The 14,181-nt window shown below is 37.3% G+C and overlaps 1 long non-coding RNA gene across 3 annotated transcripts in view; it reads right to left on the reverse strand.

Annotated features, from left to right (window-relative positions):
• Nucleotides 1-2,989: 2,989 nt before the first annotated feature.
• The window catches only part of LOC144613805 (uncharacterized), a 77,410-nt gene continuing 66,218 nt past the window's right edge, over nt 2,990-14,181 (reverse strand). For 2 of the 3 annotated variants that reach the window (XR_013551228.2, XR_013551230.1), the window contains exons 4-5: nt 5,036-7,655; nt 2,990-4,445 (exon numbers count right to left, since the gene is read on the reverse strand). This is a non-coding gene — a long non-coding RNA (uncharacterized LOC144613805). Of the gene's footprint in view, nt 4,446-4,880; nt 7,656-14,181 lie in introns of those variants that run through there. The other variant, XR_013551229.2, reaches the window with a different exon arrangement.

The following is a 14,181-nucleotide window of genomic DNA, read 5'->3' on the forward strand; positions in this document are numbered from 1 at the left end:
ATTTTATATATTTAGACACTAACAGATAAGTGTGTGTATACATGTATATGTATTTATGTGAGGATAGTTTGGATGAGACAGGTAGCTTTACATAGGTAAAGACAAAATTCCACTAGACTACAGAGCATCAAACTAAGGTTGATGGAAGCCTCATAGGAAAGGTGGTATGTGAGAAGAGCTTTTTTTTCATACATGAAATTTATTGTCAAATTGGTTTCCATACAACACCCAGTGCTCATCCCAAAAGATGCCCTCTTCAATACCCATCACCCACCCTCCCCTCCCTCCCACCCCCCATCAGCCCTCAGTTTGTTCTCAGTTTTTAAGAGTCTTATGCTTTGGCTCTCTCCCACTCTAACCTCTTTTTATTGTGTGAGAAAAGCTTTAAATAATAAGACTAAAATATTTAGAGATTGAAAAGGGCTAGTCAGCTCAAAGAAGTTATATGATCAAAAAGATACAATGGCAAGGATTTACAGGACAAAAAATGGAACTAATAATTATCTTGGGACTTTTTTTAAAGTATGTGGATTGTGGAAGAAAGTAGGAAGTATATTTCCACTGACTTTATAGTCAGTGGAAAGTGACTGTTGTATTACAAAGTTATATAATGGTGATCTAAGATATTTAATTTAATTTGGTTACTAATAAGGAACCATTGAATATGCAAGTTTTATTTCTTCATTCACAAATGTCTGTTGAATATTTACCACGTACAAATGATTGAGCTGGCACTGGAAAAACAGCAGTGACCAGTATGAATATTTCTGCCTTTATGGAGTTCATAATTCACTTGTGGGGACAAAGAACAGATAGGTACAATAATTGTAATGAGTGCTATAAACTAAGATTATGATATGGAAATATTGCATCTTTAGGAATTATCCACAATTATTGAGGGGCAGTAGAGACACTTATTTTAGGTGGGGAATGCTTCTTCATAGAGGTAACATTTAAACTAAAACCACAGAATACTAACAATCCATCCATGTGAATGTTGGCACTATAGAACATTCCAGAAGGAGGGGAAAACTGGCAAAGTCCCAGGTTGGGAAAAGAGCCTGGCTTATCAAAGGACTGGACAGATGGTTAGTGCAGTTGCATTTCATTGAGCAGGAGGAAAAATAGAATGAAGAAATTAAGGATTTAGAATTGGCCATATCCTGCTACACACTGCAGTACTTGCTACTGAGTTTAGATTCAAAAGTAAATAGCCAATTGAAGGCAAAAAGAGAGTTAAAATCTGATTTGTGTGTATCAAGATTTTTGAAAAGTGTGCACACTACCTCAGATGTGCAAGACTATGTAGCATTCTTTATCTTCTATAATTGCTTCTGTCTTGCTCACAATTCCCAATTCTTATTGGGTAGTGAGTCAAATCTCAATCTTTTCAATAAAAGGAATCTGTCATTTCATTTAGAGCAGCTTCTTTCTATTTAACTCTTTGGATAAAGTCACTAAAATCGAGTTCTAACTCCCCACTACAGCTTTTTTTTCTCTTCCCAAAGTTCCCTATCATTGCCAGTCCTCAAGATGGCTCTGGGGAAGCACAAATGTTCTCATGTCATGCTTCACCAAATGTGGATCCTCTCTGCTTTCAGCAAATGACCCTTCATTCCATCCCCTTCATCCCCTCACTGATTTGGCCCAATCTGAGCTTTTTTTTTTTCACTATTAAATCCCTGAGTCTCAGCCTTGTTTTACACCTGACCCCCAACTAGTCCGTCTACTATGCAACCTCTATTTAAAAGTCACTTCTCCTTTGCCATGATAATCCTAAGGTAGACTCAACTCTCAACTTAGGTCTCTCCCAAATGCCCTGCTGAGAGTATGCGGGAATAACCGGATCCCTTACTTGCCATATACAGGTGGTATTTCCAGTGCTCTTTATGTTGAGGACAACACGACACCACTTTTCTCTCTTTTCATCCTTCTAGGATGTTCCTTTCCAAGAATGCTGTAGGCCACAACAAATCAGAGTCCCCTGGTTTGGGCCTCATTCCTTACCTAACTAGATTCTCTATCATCCTTTGCCTCTTCACCCCAGGGTTTTACTCCATGGAGATGTGCCAGAAGCCTTATATCTAACTTAGTAATATTTTCATTTCTCCTTGCACACTTGTGTCTGTTGATATGCCATGTTTTGTCCAAGAGAAACTTTCTGCTTACTTTTGAGGTCTGGCAAAAATTCTCCTCATGTCATATCTTAGAAATCTTCACTATTTGTGCATTATATTAATATCTTAATTTCCCTGAAACCATTTGGTCAATGGTTATGAAGCCACAAGGCATTAAAGTTTAAAAAGAATAGACATTTTATTAATTTAATATTTATAAAAATAATATACCAGATGTGTCTGTGTGTGTGTATGTGTGTGCATTAAAAATCACTCTGGCTATTGTGTAGAGAATGAATTCCAAGTAGCAAAAATGAAAAAAAAAAAAAAGCTGCAGGAAAAGTTTGATAGTTGATTCAACTGTGGTGAAGAGATGGAAATGAATGGGTGACATTTGAACTGTGTTTTAGAGGTAGAAATAAGCACAGATGCAAATGGATAGGATGGAGTGGGTTTCTGGTTTACACTTTCAAGTTGGTGGTAACTTTTTCTCTGATACAGTAGACTGGGAGAGAAACAGTTTTGGTATGGTATGTATAGGGAAATAAAAGTATATAACATTTAAAGAGGTGTATGATATCTAAAAGGAGACATCAAAATGTAGATGAACATTTGAATCTGAGAACACGTATGAAAGGTCTTGCCTGGAGACATAAATTCAAGTTTCCAACATATAGTGGCATCTAAAGCCACAAGAATATACATGACAGAGAGAAAAGTTGGGCCTAAATTGAGCCCTGAGAGAATCTAGAATATAGATAATTGGTAGAGAAGGAGCAACCAAGTAAGCAGGCTTAGGAAGGGTGGCCAATGACAGGCAAAAATGGGGAAAAAATACAGGAGTTTTCTGTCTGAGGGAAAAAATTGCTGTGTTAAGAACTTGGTGGCATTCGGAGTAAGACAAAGACAAAATCGTGTGTATTGAATTTGTCAATGTGAAGATCATACAAAGGGTAACTAAGTCCCCTAGTTTTCCTGGGATAACCCTAGTTTATGTCCCATGCCCTCATGTAGTTTCTAGAATAGTAGTTACCATAATATAGTATCTACTTTCACTTTCAAAATATCCTCATTTGGATGATAGTTTTTATGGTCATACTAGTTATCCGTGACTAAAGCAGGAGCAGTTTCAGTGAAGGGATGGAGGTAGAAGTCAGATTATAATGGATCATAGATGGAATGAGAACATATGAAGTAAATATAATGCATGTGCAATAACTGTGATAAAGTTGTATTATGAAGAACAGAAGAAACATGGGAAATAATTAGAAGGGTAACTGGATCTTATGTGCTTTCAAAAATGAACTATAAAATCACTCAGAAAGATTCTTCTAGAAAACTGAGCAATTTCCAAATCAAATTCATCTGTGTCATAAATTCTCAGAATGAATAGCAGTATGATTTAAGAAAAAGAACTTCAGGCGAGGTACAATAATTAAACACTCCAGAGAGTGTTGCATAACAGTGAAGGGTTGCCCTGGTTTAGAGTCAGAAATGGGACTCTCCAGAACCAAAAGCAAAGGGGCATGCAGTATCTTTATACAAGAGGATAGAGTGTAATAAGCTGATAGAATGGTAACTAATACACCACCAGATCCTATACCAGATCCTAACACCTATAACCTGAAAATTTTACTTTATATGAAATGGAAAAGGGTCTTTGTCAATGTGATTAACTTAAGGATTTTGAGATGGGGAGATTATTTTAGATTATTTGGATGGGCTTTAAATGCAATCACAAGTGTCCCTATAAAGGAAACAGAAGGAGTTTAGACACAGAAACAGAGGAGGAGGAAACAGTGTGACCACAGAGGCAGAAATTGCAATGATGTAGCCACAAACCAGGAAATATTGGCGACCACTAAAAGCTGGAAGCTGTAGAGAATGGATTCTCCCCTAGCGGCTTTGGAGGGACTGCATGCCTGCCAACACCTTGATTGCAATCGCCATTTCAGACTCTGGTTTGCAGAACTGTGGGTGAATACGTTTCTGTTGTTTTAAGCCGCTTTGTGGTAACTTGTTATAGTAGCCAGAAGAAACTGATATGATAGGACTGAGTAAAGCTCAGTCCACGCAAGACCATGAAGTCTAAAATGCAACAAATAAATTATTGAAAAGACAAATGCCAAGTCCAAAGAGATTAGAGGAGATACCTTGGTGGAGAAAAGGAGATGGAATCTAGAGTTTCAATGTTACCACACAGACAGGTTGGGTTTACTGTATAAAAGTATGGTGTAAATGAGGGTCCTTGACGATCGTCCAGAAGATCAGCTCACAGTTATGGTGGATTTTATGGACCTTCCAGGTTCAGCAACTGGGAAGATGAATCTGGAATGAGATCCCAGTCAAAAGCATTAACTTCAGGGTTGTTGGCCACGGGGCTTTGAATAGATGCCTAATTTCTCTGGGTTTGATTTTGTTTGTTTTCCCTCTATTTTTATCTATAACACACGGGTAATAATATCTGACTTGCTTACCTCACAGATTTCCTATGTGCATCAAATCAGATACTAGACATAAAAACATTTTATTTTTATAAAGTGTTATTTTATAACTTGCAAAGCTCCAATGGTATTAATTTTCAATACTTGTACTCAGAAAACTGTGACCTACTCAGCCTTCAAGACCTAAAACATAAGTGAGTGGAGGCATCTGCAAAGGATTTTACCAGAAATCCTATACCTGATTAGGGTCCAAAGCCTTCCCTAAGGTTTCTGTGGACTTCCAGAGGGGTGGAGTGGGAAATGTCAGCTCAGGCGCTTGCTGACATGCAGCCAGATTCTGTTGGCTAATCTCATTGACGCAACTATATTTTTATTAAAAACAAAACAAAACAAAAAAATAGAAGTATAGGCAGCAGACTTTACTTGAGATTGGGTTGAAGACAGGAACAGAAAGGGTGGAAGAAAGGGTTTTACCTTAGTTGTAGAAATGCAAACATTCCAACGTAATTTTCTTCAGCCATTTTCTCAGAAGGAAATTTCCACCGACCCAGAAATCATGCAGTCCGTGTCCTTACACATCTCCCAGACTCCTCTCTTTCCCTTCTCATCTTTGTCTCTCTGTTCTGTTCGAGTCCTTACTTCCAAGAGAAGAAATACAAATCCCTCTTATTCTTTCCTTTAGGGAATTATCACTGTCTTTTGTTGTTCAGCCTATTGTTGACAGAACTTTAGACTCTTACCCTCTAACCCAAGCAGTTAATTAAGGTTCTATGTCCCTAAAGACCATTTCCTGTATAGAAGGAATTCTGAAGCCAGCTATTATAATATAGTGCTTACCCCGCAATATGGTAAAATAAAATGGAAACTTTACCCCAGTTTTCTTGCATTTATCTAAGTGTGAGGGAAGAATTCTAGGCCAGACTTCAGAGCAAGAAACAATATTTGCTCTTCCTCTGAATTATCTTGGATCAAATTGGGACCCTCCTTGAAGCTGAAGTTATGAAAGGCGATTCCTTTCAAACTTTTTACCCTTCTCAAATGTATTTTGTAGACCAAAGGCCTCTTCATTATGAGCATGCACAGAGAAGTCAAACTGACTGAATGAACGAATCTATGGAATGAATGAATGGATTTAATTTAATTTGTTGTTTCATTGACTATGAAAAATAAAGTACTGTATAAAATTAAGAGCCAAATATTTTTTAAATAACATAATTAACATATTTATCAATGTTGGGTAGAACTCTTGTTCAATTCTATCTGATTTACATTCAATAGTAAAGTTTCCTCAATTTGAGCTTTTTCTCAATGTTTCACAAGAGTTTGACTTATGCCAATAATAAATTCAATAATATAATAAACACTAATGAAATTAAACACCTTATATGTACAACATGCTATATCAAGAACCTTTTATACTTTATCTCATTTACTATGCAAAACAACACTCTGATGTCTGAAACACTATTATTGCTACTTTATTGATGAGAAAATTGAAACTAGGGTAATGATGTATCTTGCCATAAGTCATCTATTTAGTGAAAAGCTGGGTCTTAAACACACTTCTGTCAGCTCTAAAATATGTGCTTTTTATCACCAAATTGAATAACATTCAATGGCTAGTTCTAAGAAATTCCTTAATGGAGTGTTTCATAAACTGTAGTGATTGTAAAATCTACCTGGAGCTCTTGTTAAAATAATAAATCCTAGAGCCCTGTTCTAGAGATACTGATTCAGTTGGTCTGGGTTAGGTCTGAGAGTCTGTAACTTTAACCACCTCCCCAATTGATTTCTATTCTCATGTCACATATTAATAAGAACTCTGCTTCTCTCAATAGAAAATCCAATATGAACTCCTAACTTAAATTTTAAAAAAGAAAGCATATTGGCTTAGATACCTGAACAACTTAGGGTAGACTAACTTTAGACACGTCTTTATTGTCAGATTGTACCAATAGTTCCATAATTGACTTTTCTTGGTTCTGGCTGGGATATCGATCCTATAGGTCCATTCCTGAACCAAGCATTGTGATCAAGTGGATAGAATTTGCTCTTTTCTTAATACTGTTTATTTACTCCTTCTTCAAGGCCTGGGGTGGGGTGGGGGTGTCAATTGAAGCCCATGAAGTGAGAGAGAATAGGGGAGGGTACAATTGATCACTATCAGAAGGACGAAGTGGATGCTAGGTGGCAAAAATAACAAATGTACACTAGATTTCCCTAGGTAGAATTAAAAGTTATAAGAATAGACTGTCAACTGCTTTAAGAAACTATCAAAATCATATGACTGGCAAGTTTTCCTTATCATAGCCAGGGTATCTTAATCGCTAGGGTTTTGTCTTCCAAACCTGTACATTCAGACAGATTACAACAAAACCATCAGCATGATTCATATCATCTTCATGTCTGAAGGAGATGACCTTATTGTATTATCCAATGCAGGGAGAAAGGAAATTGACCAAAATACATCCTCTCATTTTGCAAAACAAGTCTTTCTCAACTCTTTTTTGCTTAAATAGTAAAAAAAAATAATAATAATCCTATATTTTTGGAGTAAAGTTTACTGAATTCATGTTAAATTATAAAGCCAATTTTTTGGAAATTCATATCTTGGAGTTTTTTGCTTCAGTGTGAAGAAGGAAAATGTTTACTAAATTAAGATAAAATAGCTTTACTGCCTATTTGCAATTCTTGTTTAAAATTGGATATACTTTATTACTGAATATTTCCCAAAATATAACTTGATAACCATCTGGATTCAGTGCTTTCTTCCTGATACTTTTGTAGATAAATGGTTTCTTAATGACTCTTTTAATCGCAAAGGATGTATTAGACTCCAAAATTTCATGTTTAGATAACCCAAAAAGAACCCATTTGATTTCTGCAGCTTCTTTAGCTATAATTGCATTTCAAAACTTTAGGGATATCAGAGTATTTTTCTCAGAAGTTCTGAATCCCGAGAAAAACCATAGCCAATATTATTGTTCTTCATTATTGTATATATGATATATATTGCTCTCCTTCATTGTTCTCGTCTTCTTTTTGAAATGGCTGTTGTCTCATCTGTTCCTTGTTCTTCAACTCTACTTTGCACCTGTGGAGGTACAGAAAACACTGAAGAAATAATAATTTTCACATATTGAACAAAGCTATCAAATAATATTTTTCTTCAAGTCATAAAGAAAGCAGATCTAGAATACAGTTCTCTAAAGACATCTCAAGATTTCTTATATAAGACAAAATCTTACATTAATTTTCTCTATAAATGTCTTATTTTTATTACCTTTTAATTTTTTAATGTTGATTTATTTATTGAGAGAGAGAGAGACAGAGAGAGAGAACATGTGTGAGTGGGAGAGAGGCAGAGAGAGAGGGAGAGAGAGAATCCCAAAGAGGCTCTGTGCTGTCAGCACAGAGTCCGATGCAGGGCTTGAACCCCCAAACTGTGAGATCATGATTTGAGCCAAAATCAAAAGTTGGATGCTTCTTTTGGGATGAGCACTGGGTGTTGTATGGAAACCAATTTGACAATAAATTTCATACATTAAAAAAAAAAGAGTTGGATGCTTAACTGACTGAGCCAACCTGGCACCCCTCCATAAGCATCTTTTGAGATAGGCATTTAATTCAATGTTGATAAGTGTGATTTAAAGGATAGTAGCTAAGACTATGCTACAAACATGAGTTATAAATAACTATAAATATCTATGGATATGTAAAGCACCCCAGTTAAATAATTTTCCTTCCTTTCTAGCTTATATTTTAATGTTAATACTAGATGAAGGAGTGAATAGAAAGACTGTTTCAGGTGATTACTTTGAACACAGATGAACCTCAGAGTTTAAGCCACTAAAAAAAGGGCCCCTGAACATGTTTCTTTATGTGTAAAAGTTGGAAAATGACAGCTATTTGCCAGCTACTTTTGAACTTTAGATCTATAAATGTGCCCACACCTCAGAATACTCATTCCACACTTTCTAAACATCTTTCAGTTTTGCTCCTTCTGATACTGACAAATACTGCATCTTAATACAGAATTATACAAAATAATTTTATCATCCAAATATGAAAAAAGAAATGAGAAAAGTAACACTTTTCTCCTCAAAACACAAGAAGGACCATAAAATGGAATAAATAGGAAGTGACTTTGAGCTATTCTAGACCAATCTTCAAGAATGTATAAAATTTGGGTAAAATAGAGGGGTTTAGGAGTACACACACTGATGAGCACTGAGAAATGCATAGAATTGTTGAAGCATCGTATTGTACACCTAAAATTAATATAACACTATGTTAATTATACTTTAAGAAAAAATAAATTAATCTGAGGTTTAAAAAATCATTAAATTAAATTTTATGTTTATTTTTTTTTTAAATGTTTGTTTTTAGAGAGAGACAGAGCATGAATAGGGGAGGGGCAGAGAGAGGGAGACACAGAATCTGAAACGGGCTCCAGGCTCTGAGCTGTCAGCACAGATTCCCATGCAGGGCTCAGACTCAAGAACTGTGAGATCATGACCTGAGCCACCTAGGTGCCCCAATGTTTATTTTTGAGAGAGAGAGAGAGAGAGAGAGAGAGAGAGAGACGCGGAGAGCTGGGGAGGGGCAGAGAGAGAGGGAGACACAGAATCCGAAGCAGACTCCAGGCTCTGAGCTGTCAAAACAGAGCCCAATGCGGAGCTCGAATCCACAAACCGTGAGATCATGACCTGAGCTAAAGTCGGACCCTTAACCTATGAGCCACCCAGGTGCCCCGAATTTAATTTAATTTATAAAAAAGAATGTCCAACATGTGATTAGAATACTAAGGCTTCTAGTAGTCTAATGGTGTCTCTTTCAGTTTCTAGGGACTAAAGCTGAACCTGAATAAAAATGGGAAGTTTATTGGTTCATATAATCAAACTACAAAAGCATTAGCAACCACATATACAAACCAGGCACAAAAAGTGCTCCCCCAAATTAGCCATTCCAACAAGACTGGACTACATCTGCAGCTGCTATTGGACTGCACCCTTGGAGGCTTGCACCAGCTGTAGCTAACAATCTGCGGGAAGAGCTCTTTGATCTACTTTGAGGGATGTACTTTTACTTGGACCGAGCACTGTGGGCAGGTGGCCTTGTCTGGGCCAAGTGACCACACCTGTGCCTGGGGAGAAGGCCTTGTGGCTTGGCACCTGCAACCAAAGAAACATGGGCAGGCGGGGTCACTGATGAGGATGGGAGGAAGGAGAAACCGCGTGGGTGAAGGGACAGAGAGGTGCCCTTTCTACAACACGCTCTTCCTCCAAGACAGTCCTCTTTCTAGAAGAAAGTGTTCTGGAGTAGAAAAATTCAACACTGTCCACTTCAGCATTCTACATATTAAAGTCTAATTTAGACTAGAAAAATACCTAAATAAATTGTGAAAATAAATGAGAAAAAATCATAAAACATAGATTTGTGTGTTGAACCACACATTTAATATAAAGGAGAGAGAAAATGTTTCCATTTAGAATTTATTTTTCTGCATCATGGAAGTGACAAAGGGGTCTTAAACAGTCAGGGAAATGTGTCCGGAAGAGGTCCTTTTGTTTTTCTAGTAAATTTCCCTGTTAGGGGTTGGCATTCCCCAGAGTGTTAAGAACAATCAAATCTCATTCAAAATGAGCATCAACTGTCATGAAAGAATAAAAAATTTATTGATGCTTTGTGTTCATGAATTTTTCTTCAGTACTTGAATGGTAAATGCCAGTAGAGGAACAGTTTGATTTCAGAATTTCCAGTCATTGCATGTATGCTACTGCCAAAAGTGCTGTATTCACTATTCTAACCCCATGAGCCTTTCGACATAACATCCTTTGGGGAATTCATTCCTGATTATCCACTGTGTGCTCTGGGAATGCTTGATTACCTGAGACAGACACTGTCCTGAATGCATGGAGCTTCTGTTTACTGGGCCCAGACTTAGAGTCATGGAAGGCATCGCAGAAAATGTTACATGTAAACCGAAACTATATGATGAGTTCTGTGTTAAACATAGCTTTATCTCGCATAGGAGACGAAAGGGATACTGAAACATGTAACTATTTGTCACTTTGGCAAATTTTCAGTACTAGGTTTGAGTTGGCTTAAGAGGAAAGCATGATAACACACATAGGGCACCATTTCTATACTCTTCATCCTCTAAATGTGGCTAAGAGAAGGGTACTTGAGACGTGACCATTCATTTAACAAGCATTTGTTCAACCTCCAACATGAGTCCCATATATATGGCACTTATGAATGAAGCTTGGTTTATCTGATGAGGATTTCCTAGACCAAAATGCTGTTTGGTTCAAGATGGAAATAAAATATGGTGACTATTGCTGACAGTGCATTCATTCACTTAATATTTGTTGAGCAGCTTCTCTGTGTGAGGCACCACAGGAAGCAGTGGAAACACTACCATCATCTTAGCAATCATAGTAACAGCAGTAACAGGCATTCCAGAAGCATTACATTGAGTGCCAGGTATTTCATTCAATAATTTGGGCAAGTTACTTAGCCCACCTCCCTTCTCCATAAAATGCAGCCAATAACCCCTGCTTACCAGGTGGGTTTATTGCAAGGATCTCTTAAAAAAAAAACATAAAAAAACAACAATTTTCAAGCTATAAAATGCTATACACATCATGGGTGTGTTCCTGTTATTATCAATATATCATTTTATACCTCTGAAGTATTTAATTTTTCTTCCCTTTCTTCTGCATGGTGTTTGTTCACAGAAGGTCAATCTTCTATCCCTTCGTGAAGCAAAAGGTTCCCCAACCATTCTCCTCACAGTAGCTCATTCTGATCTACCAACTTTATCAGCCCCACTTAGCCTATCACACTAGTAACCTGCGTCATGGGATTTGAGTAACCATATGCTCACCCTCTTGCCTCTTGCCTTCTGTTAAGCGTATGTGTGTTACTCGGGCAGAACTTCCCTGTGGGGTCACATATACGGTGTGAAGAGGGAAAGGGCTCAGCCAACGCCAGGAAGCAAAGCAAGTAAACATAGGGCTCTGTTAAATATCCTGTTAACTTTGTTGATAGGGCCCTACTTGACCTTTCCATGGCTGTGTCTCCCTGTGCCCCCTCAGCCGACATAAAGGCTGCTGGGTCTCCCAACGACTCTGACCACCTGTGCACTGTAGGCTGGCATGTTACCAGGAGGTCTGCTGGGTACCGGTCAAAGTGGCCATTCACATGCACTAATAAGGCACATTTGAACCCAGAAAGCTACTGTGCTTTCAGCAACCCTATGGCTATTATTAAATATAATTTTTGTTAGTAACTAAATTCAAGTTATTGCTCTTAATTGGGCAGTGCAATTAGCAATTCAAGAACCCAAATATGGGGGCACCTGGGTGGCTTGGTCTGCTGAGCATCTGACAGCGTCTCAGGTCATGATCTTATGGTTCGTGTGTTTGAGCCCCACATCAGGCTCACTGCTATCAGCCTGTCAGCACAGAACCCACTTTGGATCCTCTGTCTCCCTCTCTTTCTGCCCCTCCCCGACTCATGCTCTCTCAAAAAATAAATAAAACTTAAAAAAAAGAATCTAAATATGATTTTCCTGTGAGAACTGGCATGTAGGCCTTAAAAAAAGGAAATGCTTCCACTATGGAAGTTGGTATGTACATGTGGCATTGTCTGCAATTCTGAGGTAATATATTCTGAAAACATGCATGACTTTTCTGAAAGTACTAATAGATTTCAAGAAGATAGCTTTTATTTTCCCACTTATTGTTAATCAACTTTGATGAGGTATATTGCTATTCTGGGTTGAGTATTGTCCCAAAAGTAGTATACCCCCCAAAAATTTATGTCTACCCAAAACCCCAGAATATGACCTTATTTGGAAATAACGTCCTTGTAGGCATAATCAAGTTAAAGTGAAATGGGTCTTAACCCAATGGTTGGTATCCTTTTAAGAAGAGGTAAGTTTGGACACAGAGACACAGAGAGGAAAATGCCATGTATCAATGGAGCAGAATGGAGTTATGTGGCCATCAGCTAAGGAATCCCTAAGATTGCCTATGGACACTAGCGCTGTAAGAGCCAAGGAAAGATCCTTCCCTACAGCCTTCAGAGAGAGTGGGGTCCTACAACACTTTGCTTTGGAACTTCAAGCCTCCAGAACTATGAAAGAATAAATTTCTGTTGCTTTAAGCCACTCAGTTGGTGGTCCTTTGTTATGGCAGCCTTAGGAAACTAATATAATTACATAAAATAATAAGCACCAGTTTTAAGTGTACAGTCCAATGAGTTTTGACAAATATATGCACCATGTAATCCCTACCAAAATAAAGATATAGAATATCCTCAGGAGCCTAAAGAGTTCTCCTTTGTCCCTTCTAAAGCTATCCCTCCAAAGCCCTCCGGACACACACCCAGCCTCAGAAAACTTCTGGCTGCATTCATGTCATTAGGTCTATTCTAGAATGTTATATCAATGGAATCACATAGTGTGTACTTTTTTCTGTCTAGCTTCTTTCATTCAGCCCAGTGGTTTTGAGGTCCATCCCTATTGCATGTCGCAGTATTTTGTTCCTTTTTATTGCTGAGTAGCATTCCATTGCATGGAAATACTACAATTTGCTTATCTATTCACCTGTTGGTAGACAATTTTGGTTCTTCCTGTCTGGACTATTATGAATAAAGCTGCTATAAATATTTGAACACAAATTTTTGGGGTGTACATGTGTTTTCATTTCTCTTAGGAAATTCAGATGTCTAGGAATCTAGGAAGATATTTCCTAGATCTCTAGGAAAATAAAATCATATGGGTCATATGGTACTTACATGTTTAATTTTATAAGAAACTGGTGAACTGTTTTCCAAAATGGATGTACTATTTTATATTGCCATCAGCAATGTCTGAGAGTTCTGGTTGTTCACCTCCTTATATATACTTGATATTGCCAGCCTCTTTAATTTGAGCCATTCCATTGGATATGTAATGGTATATCACTGTGGTTTTAATATTCATGTTTTGATGGTTGAATATCTTTTATGTGCCATTTGCACGTCTTCTGTTTTGAAGTCCCTGTCCAATCTTTTCCTCATTTATTTAATTGGGCTGTCTATCTTTTTTTATTGAGTTGTGAGTGTTCTTTATAAATTCTGCATCAAGTACTTTGTCAGAGATATATGTACAGATGGTCCCTGATTTACAATGGTTTGACTTACAGGTTTTTGGCTTTACTATGGTGTAACATGACAACAACTGACACATGGGCAACCATTCTGTATCCATACACCATTCTGTTCTTCACTTTCAGTGTTGTATTCAATACATTACATGAAATAGTCAATGCTCTAGTATAAAACAGGTTTTGTGTGAGATGATTTTTCTCAACTATAGGTGAATGTAAGTGTTCTGACCTTGTTTAAGGCAGGCTAGGCTAAGCTATGATTTTGGGTAGGCTAAATATATCATATAAATTTTCAACTTAAGATATTTTCAGTTATTGGGACATAATCCCATCATAAATCAAGAAAGATCTGTACTGGGATACTTTCTCAACATCTGGCTTTCCCTTTATTTTCTTAATTGTGTATTTCAAAAATCAAAAGATTTAAATTTTGATAAAACTAATTTATCAATGCTTTTC

The sequence above is a fragment of the Panthera onca genome, chromosome D3 (assembly GCF_046562875.1).
Source record: "Panthera onca isolate mPanOnc1 chromosome D3, mPanOnc1 haplotype 2, whole genome shotgun sequence".
Taxonomy (NCBI): Eukaryota; Metazoa; Chordata; class Mammalia; order Carnivora; family Felidae; genus Panthera; species Panthera onca.